The following is a 10423-nucleotide window of genomic DNA, read 5'->3' as shown; positions in this document are numbered from 1 at the left end:
CGAACTAGATTTGAGGACAAATCCTTTTCAAGAAGAGGAGGATGATGCGAACACGGAAGGTCAAGCCCCAAGGAAAGCATGGGACCCTTTAGAGTTGCCGGAGGGACCAATCACGAGAGGACGACTGAAGAGGATTAAAGAGGCATTGCATGGGCTTATGAGCAATGAAAAAGGAGTTACAAGAAAGGTGCAGAGCGCTGAAGGGTTCGTGGTGCATGGGAATAAGTGTGGGAGTCATAGGAACACCATTCAAGTGATGAACGAAAAAAATGGCCAGAACACTCCGCGCCCGAGCGGTAAAAAACTACCGCCCGAGCGCCAGACGTACTGTCCAAGAGGTGATTTCCAGAACCCTTGGCGCCCAAGCGGCCACATTCTACCGCCCGAGCGCGAATAATACAGAACCCTCGACGCTCGAGCGGTCAAATACTACCGCCCGAGCGCGAGTCTTTTTCGAGAAATTGTTTATTTCCTTGATTAGAGTCCTATTTATTTTGGCAACTAGATAGTGTTATCTTTTGAGTATGTAAAGGATATTGGACGAAATTTTGAACACAATCAGATTATTATTGATATTTTTATCAAGGTTTTGAGTTTTCTCTCAACTTTTTTTCAAGGCTTTGCTTTGTAAATCAAAAATCAAACTTATCAATGTTTTTAACTTTGTGGCGTTTGTCGATCGTTCTTACGCAGATTGTCAAAGACGAGTTCTTTGAAGGTTCATCATAATTTCGGTTGTTTATTCCGTGATTATTTGTTGCTAAACTTTTCATAGTTTAGAGGTGAAAATCACACACACACTTGATTCAAAAGATCGGGACAACAACGATTACTTGTTCGATATTGAATTGAGGGCGCGATTCTAAATTAATCGTGTTTGCTATTCGTTCGTACAAAGATTCATATCACATCAGTTATTAAATTTTCTGCAAGATGGCGTCCAGTTGCTACCTCAAAACTTCTCAGCGTATCCTCCATTAATTTCAATAACAAATGCAAAACAAACCAAATATTTGTAGGATCTCTACCTTGTGGTTGAAGAAAGAACTCAAAAACATATAGATCATTGCCCTTCTCACGGTGCAGCATATCTTGAAGACAAATGGCAAAACATAGGGATAACCTAGCGTCTTTCGCATAATGTGCCGTCGTGTAATCAGATATGCTAAGATCACTTACATTTTGGCAAAAGAGTGACTTGTTTGCAGATGACAATACAAATCCACCAATTCCTTGTCCATTTTGAAGATTGTGGAATTTGCTTGCCATGAAAAAGTTTTGTAGTAATCCGTCATCTTCCTTTTTTACCATGGAAGCCACAAGTTTCATACAGTTGAAGCTTTTACTGCTAGTACCACATTGATCACAAGGTGCCATGACCTGTGCAAGATGTAATTGAGGTATTGCCTTCAAAGCCAATTTAAGCATCTCGATTATTTCACTCGGTTGTGGATGATGATACATGAGTAGATTATGATTAATCAGATATTTTTGCTTCAAAGGTTCTTTGATTAGTTGTTCCCAGTGATCTAAGTGAGTTGTCCTCATCTCTACTTCCTGTTTGCAAACTGTACATACATAGATATTAAACATTTTTACGAGTATAAAACAAGACAAATATCATGAGATAGGACGTGAAAAAACCTCAAGTTCACGACAGGTGTCTGATCCACATGATAAAATATCGGCTCCATAATCATCCGAAACTCTCCAGTACACCAACATATTGATTTTGGAGCAGATCAAAGACTGGTAAAGCCAAATATGATCTTTCACCGCAATTGGCAGCATGATCTCGAAGTGGAAACTCTTTCACAGTGTAGTTGCGGATGTCGGGGCTGGATTCAGGACGCCCATTTCAAAATACCCTTCCAGGGGGTCCAAGCTGCTCGTTCTCTGCTCCATCTTCTACAATATAGTGGTGATCGGTACATTTCTTCCTGTACCAACTTTCAACTTTACGAAGACAGTTCATAACAGCAAAAGGTTGGTCTGAAGTGGTGAGAATAGACCTGCCCCCCACCTCCATCGATGCCCAAAACTACACCATATATGTAAGTGAACAAGAGGACGACATGAGCCTGTTCAAAACACGTCTGATCTTCTCCCGGATACTCCTGCCTCCTTGATCGTCTCTTTCCGGTGCCTAAAAAACCCATCCATAACGAAATACTTCCGACGACAAGTTTTCGGCCGTCAAGTATTCTTTAAATTCCAAAACCGAAGAATACTCGTCAGAACACCCCTCAACTGGAATTATGATTCGATAAAAATCATCGTTTCCGGTCATTGATCTTCGTTGCCACACCAAGTCCTTTACCAGAACTCAATTTAGTTCAGTTTGTTAGAGTAGTTGCTCTGTAAGCTAACTGTTGGCTGGGGAATTTATTGACTCAAGTGTAATAAACAATCTTTATTTTAATATAATTTACTTTTTAATGGTTTCGTTATACTTTATCTGTATACCCATGCAAACAGCATAGATAAAGTCCTTGATTATGCTTTAATACAAATGAATCGTAATTCGATGTTGAAACTCATTTGTAAACACTTCATATTCTAAATTCGTTCCTAGTCGATTCAGCCGCCTAAAACAGGGATAAAGGTCGTTTGAGCTCGAGACTAGCATCTCTGATCTTATGTACTGCGTTTCTTGGTAAGGGCATGGAGATGTCTAAACATGCAGATGGGTAGTCATATGATGATTATACTGAACAACCCTCCCTCGGACTTTCCAAGTGGTTATCATTCATCGAGAGGATAAGTCTGTGGTTATGATTGTACACCATTAGTCCTTACGACCCGGGACAACACTGAGGCTCTATATGCTAGGGCTGTGCTTTGACTCGTTTACCAGCTCCAGGAGAGTCAATAGGTGGCGAGGTTTGGTACAGTTGCGACACATATAGGAGCCAGTGCATTGTAGTCGAAGATTCACCGCTCACCTACGGGTGTGGTTATCCTATGTGATCTGATGTAATAATAGTGCATGGAATTTCTGGCCAGAGTATAAATGTACGTTGGAGAAGGAGTTCTCCAATAGTACATGCGATTCCACTATTATATGTGTCACATAGTTATCGAATTATTATGCAACCCTCGATGAACCAATGGTTGCAGATTCGATCGGGATATATGAGATGAAGGGACCGTACTGTACGCTAATCATAATCGACTGGTTCTTGCAGGCACTATCAGTGGTACCTAGGAGATTATGGGGCGATGCTACTAGACGCTCTTACCATGATCCGATGGGTGCAATCAGAAATGAGTTATGACATTCTTAATCAAGGTGTTGATGAAAAGAATGGGGCTAACTAGGGTAAGCCCGAATAAGAATAAATATTATTATTCTGAATTACAAAGAGTTGTGAACCCACGGCTAGTTTTATCCCTGAACCATTGAGAGTCACACAAGCACTGGATCGTTTGTTCCCATTGAGAGAATAAATTCAAGGAGTTGAATTTATATTATGATATAGTAAATTTAAGGAGTTGAATTTATGATAATAAAATATTGAGAAAATAGATTCAAGAAGTTGAATTTATGAGATAGTAAATTCAAGAAGTTGAATTTATGAAATTTGGAGAGAATAAATTCAAGTAGTTGAATTTATAAAATTTGATAATTTAATTTATTAAACTCAAAAGTTGGGTTTATTAAATATTAAATTTTGGATGTGATAAAATTCAAGGAGTTGAATTTGTAATGTATTTAATTTATTAAGCTCAAAGGTTGAGTTTATTAAATATTAAATTAAATATAGTGGGAAGTATGTTTAATGGACTTGTAGCCCGCTAAGTGTTAGCACAGAATATGGGCAATCCTACTTCATTACCTTTACTGATGACCATTCGAGGTATGGGTACGTTTATTTGATGAAACACAAATCTGAAGCATTTGAAAAGTTCAAAGAGTTCAGATCTGAAGTAGAAAATCAGCTGGAAAGAAGTATTAAGGCACTTCGATCTGATCGAGGTGAAGAATACTTAAGTGCTGAATTTTTGGGTTATCTAGAAGAGAACGTGATTCTCTCACAGTGGACTCCACCAGCAACAACACAATTGAATGGTGTTTCTGAACATCGTAATCAAACCTTGTTGGACATGGTTCGATCTATGATGGGATTTACTGAATTGCCTACATCGTTTTGGGGCTTTGCGCTTGAAACTGCGGCACTGTTGTTGAATAATGTCCATACTAAAGCAGTGGATAAAACACCATATGAGATATGGAATGAGAAAAACTCCCAAATATTCTTACGTGAGAATATGGGGATGTCCTGCTTACGTGAAGCAGACAGTGGGAGACAAATTGGATAGTAGATCTACTTTGTGCTATGTTGTAGGATATCCACAGAATTCTGTTGGATATTATTTCTATCATCCCAATGAAGCAAAATGTTTGTTTCAAGAAATGCCACCATTTTTGGAAAAGGAATTTCTATTAGATAGAATAGGCAAGATGATAGAATTTGAAAAAAAAATTCAAGATACTCCCTCAACTATAGAAGTTGAACCCATTTCCCAACAACCAGTAGTTGAAGTACAAGCTCCTAGAAGGTCTGATAGGGTTACTAGACCACCTGCAAGATATACGCTTCTTCATGAACAAAGCCCTGATAAGCATTGTGTTGAATGTGATCCAATGAATTTTAAAGAAGCAATATCTGATACTGATTCAACCAAATGGCTTGAAGCCATGCAGTAAGAAATGGACTCTATGTATTCAAACCAAGTCTGAACATTGGTGGATAAACCTGAGGGAATCGTTCCCATAGGGTGCAAATGGATCTACAAAAGAAAGCTTGGGGCGCATGGGAAGGTAGTGACCTTCAAAGCAAGGCTGGTTGCAAAAGATTATACTCAAAGACAAGGAGTTGACTATGAAGAAACTTTTTCACCAGTTTCTATGTTTAAGTCCATTAGAATACTACTAGCCATAGCATCATGGTATGACTATGAGATATGGCAAATGGATGTAAAGACTTCATTCCTCAATGGAGACATCAAAGAAGAAATTTATATGTCTCAACCTGAGGAATACACATCAGTAGGAAGTGAGCCTAAGATATGCAAACTTCAGAGATCAATATATGGTCTCAAGCAAGAGTCAAGGAGTTGGAACCTCAGATTTGATAGCACTATCAAAGAGTTTGGTTTTGCTAAGAATCTTGAGGAACCATGCGTGTACAAGAAAGTTAGTGGGAGTGCAGTGACATTCCTAGTACTTTATGTTGATGATATCTTGCTCATTGGGAATTATGTAGGATTATTGCAATCAACTAAAGTATGGTTAGCAAGTAAATTCTCCATGAAAGACATGGGTGAAGCATCCTATGTATTGGGAATACAAATCTATAGAGATAGATCAAAAAGGATATTGGGGCTCACCCAAGCCATCTATATCGATACAATTATAAAGCGATTCTCTATGGAAGAGTCCAAGAGAGGATACTTACCAATGTGTCATGGTATTACTCTATCTAAAGCTATGTGTCCCAAAACTGATGAAGAGATAGAGATGATGACACGTATTCCATATGCGTCAGCCATTGGTAGTATCATGTATGGTATGATATAGACACGTCCTGATGTTGGTTACGCTCTGAATGTTACAAGCAGATATCAGGCAAACCCTGGTCCAATGTATTGGAAGGCCGTGAAAGATATTCTTAAGTACTTGAGAAGGACTAAGAACTTGTTCATGGTCTATGGAGTGGAGAATTGAAATTGGAAGGCTACATTGATTCTAGCTTCCAATGTGACGTAGATGATTCGAAATCGACCTCTGGCTTTGTATTCATGCTTAATGGTGCGGCTGTCTCTTGGAAAAGTTCCAAGTAAGGCACCGTTGCGGATTCCACCACTGAAGCTGAATACATTGCTGCATCTGATGCAGCCAAAGAGGTAGTTTGGATGATGAATTATGTCCAAGAGTTGGGCGTTATTCCTAATGGAGTTGATCCAGTCCTGTTATACTGGGACAACACTGGTGCCGTTTTGCAAGCAAAGGAACCAAGGTCTCATCAGCGATCCAAACATGTACTGAGGAAGTTCCACATCATACGGGAGATAGTGGGAAGAGGAGACATATCAGTTGAAAGAGTCCCCTCTGCAGATAATGTTGCTGATCCACTTACAAAGCCCTTGCCAAGACCATTGTTTGAAAAACATCGCGGAGCAATGGGATTAAAGTTTATGGGTAGTTGGCTCTAGGGCAAGTGGGAGATTGTTAGAGTAGATGCCCGGTAAGCCAAATGTTGGTTGGGTAATTTATTGACTCAAGTGTAATAAACAATCTTTATTTTAATATAATTTACTTTTTAATGGTTTCATTATACTTTATCTGTATACCCATGCAAACAGCATAGATAAAGTCCTTGATTATGCTTTAATACAAATGAATCGTAATTCGATGTTGAAACTCATTTGTAAACACTGCATATTCTAAATTCGTTCCTAGTCGATTCAGCCGCCTAAAACAGGGATAAAGGTCACTTGAGCTCGAGACTAGCATCTGTGATGTTGTGTACTGCGTTTCTTGGTAAGGGCATGGAGATGTCCAAACATGCAGATGGGTAGTCATATGATGATTATACTGAACAACCCTCCCTCGGACATTTCAAGTGGTTATCATTCATCGAGAGGATAAGTCCGTGGTTCTGATTGTACATCATTAGTCCTTACGACCCGGGACAACACTGAGGCTCTATATGCTAGGGCTGTGCTTTGACTCGTTTACCAGCTCCAGGAGAGTCAATAGGTGGCGAGGTTTGGTACAGTTGCGACACATATAGGAGCCAGTGCATTGTAGTCGAAGATTCACCGCTCACCTACGGGTGTGGTTATCCTATGTGATCAGATGTAATAATAGTGCATGAAATTTCTGGCCAGAGTATGAATGTACGTTGGAGAAGGAGTTCTCCAATAGTACACGCGATGCCACTATTATATGTGTCACATAGTTATCGAATTATTATGCAACCCTCGATGAACCAATGGTTGCATATTCGATCGGGATATATGAGATGAAGGGACCGTACTGTACGTTAATCATAATCGACTGTTTCTTGCAGACACTATCAGTGATACATAGGGGATCATGGGGCGATGCTACTAGACGCTCTTACCATGATCCGATGGGTGCAATCAGAAATGAGTTCTAACATTCTTAATCAAGGTGTTGATGAAAAGAATGGGGCTAACTAGGGTAAGCCCGAATAAGAATAAATATTATTATTCCGAATTACAAAGAGTTGTGAACCCACGGCTAGCTGTATCTCTGAACCATTGAGGGTCACACAAGCATTGGATCGTTTGTTCCCCTTGAGAGAATAAATTCAAGGAGTTGAATTTATATTATGATATAGTAAATTTAAGGAGTTGAATTTATTATAATTAAATATTGAGAAAATAAATTCAAGAAGTTGAATTTATGAGATAGTAAATTCAAGAAGTTGAATTTATGAAATTTGGAGAGAATAAATTCAAGTAGTTGAATTTATAAAATTTGATAATTTAATTTATTAAACTCAAAAGTTGGGTTTATTAAATATTAAATTTTGGATGTGATAAAATTCAAGGAGTTGAATTTATAATTTAAATATTAAATTCAAATGTTGAATTTGTAATGTATTTAATTTATTAAGTTCAAAGGTTGAGTTTATTAAATATTAAATTAAATATAGTGAGAAGTATGTTTAATGGGCTTGTAGGAGTACAAGTCCAACATACTAAATAATTAAAGTTCTTAATGGACTTTGATTAATTAATTAAACTGGTTGGACTAGCTCAATTAATTAATCAAGCCTATTAATATTAATTATGTGTATTAGATTTTGGCTTAATTATAAATAGGAGTGATTAAGCCATAACCCTAGCCTCCACCTTCACAAATTTCGAAAATCACAAGTTTTTTTCTCTCCAAAAATTTCGGCCACTTCTTTTTGAAGGAAAACTTTGAGCCGTCTCTCGATTTCAATCTCCAACGTAAAAACTTCTTCTAATTTTCTAGTGCGAATTAGAAGAGGAACAAATCATCTAGTCGTGGACCTGATTAGAAGAAAGGAGTCCTTGAAGAAAGTTCGTAGGGATTCATCAAGAGCTAGATCCGCCTATACCGGGATTAGTTTGAGTCAAGTGATTTAATCAGCAAAGGCATAAAATTCTAACGCCCTATGAATGTTTTGATTATAAAATCATACGAGCGCCCAAAGCAAAACATATTTTGATTGTCAATATAAATAAAAAATTTTAAAACTTCCGCTGCGTTTGGGCATGTAGAAAACCCAGATCCAACACATTGCTGTATTTTTATTTTTATTTTGAGATTGGAGAGTAGATTTTAATGTAGGTAGGATCAAGTTAGACTCGAGTGGAATATCATACTGGAATATCATACCGATCAAGGTTGACTTAAAAAAAATTTAATTACTCCAACTCGAGTTACTTGAACAGTAATTTTTAAGCTCGACTCAATAATCGAGTTATTTGAGTTCGAAAAACTTGATTTCGATTTTTTATATTTTTATATGATTTTTTATTCTTAAATATAATTAATAAATATACATAAATAATTATATATTTTCAGAAAATATATATACATATACATGTTGGGTCATTATTTTTCTCGTATCTTAAACACAACGAAAGTTTTAAAATTTTATTTTGACGTTCAAAATATTCTTTGGACACTCGTATGGTTTAATTATATAAAACATTCATAGGGTGTTAGAAGTTGTATCTTTACTGAATTTTTCACTTGGCACCAACTACTCCGATGTTAGCGGACGTAGCTCTTGTTGTAAATCCCTACGTAAGTTCTTCAAGTCTCTTTTTTTCAATCTCCTAATCTGGTCCATGATCGTGTTACTTGTTCCTCTTCTAACTTGCAATAGAAAGTGTAGAATATATTTTTACGTTGAGATGGAACACGAAGAAGAAATCGACTCAATACTATGAACCGAATTTTCTTTCAAAAGAATAATGATTTTTCGAGAGCTAAAAATTTTTCTTGCCAATTCCAAGAAAATTTCGAATGAATCCTTGTGAAATAAGAATAATAATATCCTTATTAATTTTCTAATCCATCCTTTACTTAATTAATTAGATTAATTAAATTAATTATGGATTCTAATTGCATGCCATATATAAGTCAATCTCGAATTTTTAATACATATATCTTTTCAAGAATATTATGCATTAATTTATTTTGCTTTGTATGCAAGTTACTAAAATTATGATATCATGAATATTTTCATATTACATAAATCAATACCATATTTTATAAAAACTTAATGGAAATATTTTAACTCAATTAAAATATAATTTAATTACTAAAGCACATTAGAACTTTAAAAAATTAGCATGACGAGCTTGTACTCTTACAAGCCCATGATCCATGCTCCCATTACATTAATCTCATCATAATCTCGATCGGTGATCAAATATCATCGATGTGACAATTTCAACTTGTTCGTTATTATGATGCACACTTTTTAATTTCGAGATCATCAATGTCTAAATAAGACAGGTGCACTCCCTTTGACTGTTTTAGCATTCATGCTCTCAAAATTTCTATAAGCTTTTATAAACTTTATTTGTAAGCATATCGATTGATCATATCAAACTTATTTCTTATAAATTCAACTCATTGAATTTATTATCTCAATGAGAACAAGTAAACCAGTGCTTGTGTGACCATCAATGATTCAGGGATACAGATAGTCGTGGGTTCACAACTCTTTGTGATTCAGGACAATTTTTTTTATTCGGGCTTACCCTAATTTGCCCACATTCCATGCACCAACATTTGATCATGAGAATGTCAGAAACCATTTTCTGATTAAACTCATCGAATTATGGTAAGAGCGTATGATAGGATCGCCCCATGATTCCCTAGATATCACTGATAATGCCTGCAAGAACCAGTCGATTATGATTAAAACGTACAGTACGGTCCTTCATCTCATATATCCCGATCGAATCTGCAACCATTGGTTCATCGAGGGTTGCATAATAATTTGATAACTATGTGACGCATCTTTGAAAATAAATAGTGGCATCGCATGTACAATTGAGAACTTTTTCTCTAACGTACATCTAATACTCTGGCCAAAGATTTCATGCACTATTATTTCATCATATCACATATGATATCCACACCCATAGGTGAGCGGTGATTCCGGACTACAATGCACCGGCTCCTACATGTGTCGCAAATGTACCCAATCTCGCCACCTGATGACCCTTCTAGAGTCGGTAAATGAGTCAAAGCACAGCCCTAGCATATAAAGCCTCAGTGTTGTCTCGGGTCGTAAGGACTAATGGTGTACAATCATAACCACAGACTTATCCTCTCCATGAATGATAATCACTTGGAAAGTCCGAGGGAGGGTAGTTCGGTATAATCATCAAATGA

At 36.9% G+C, this 10423-nt stretch overlaps 1 long non-coding RNA gene across 1 annotated transcript; it reads right to left on the bottom strand.

The window, feature by feature from the left end:
* Nucleotides 1-907: 907 nt before the first annotated feature.
* Nucleotides 908-8393, bottom strand: LOC142544995 (uncharacterized). Its single transcript, XR_012820186.1, has 3 exons — nt 8292-8393; nt 1645-2325; nt 908-1557 (listed from the first exon to the last, which is right to left on the bottom strand). It is a non-coding gene; the product is annotated as an uncharacterized LOC142544995 (long non-coding RNA).
* Between the last annotated feature and the right edge of the window lie 2030 nt (nt 8394-10423).

This window comes from Primulina tabacum, chromosome 5 (genome assembly GCF_025594145.1).
Source record: "Primulina tabacum isolate GXHZ01 chromosome 5, ASM2559414v2, whole genome shotgun sequence".
Classification (NCBI taxonomy): Eukaryota; Viridiplantae; Streptophyta; class Magnoliopsida; order Lamiales; family Gesneriaceae; genus Primulina; species Primulina tabacum.
The sequence above is the reverse complement of the archived record's forward strand: the minus strand, read 5'-3'. Positions and strand labels throughout refer to the sequence as shown.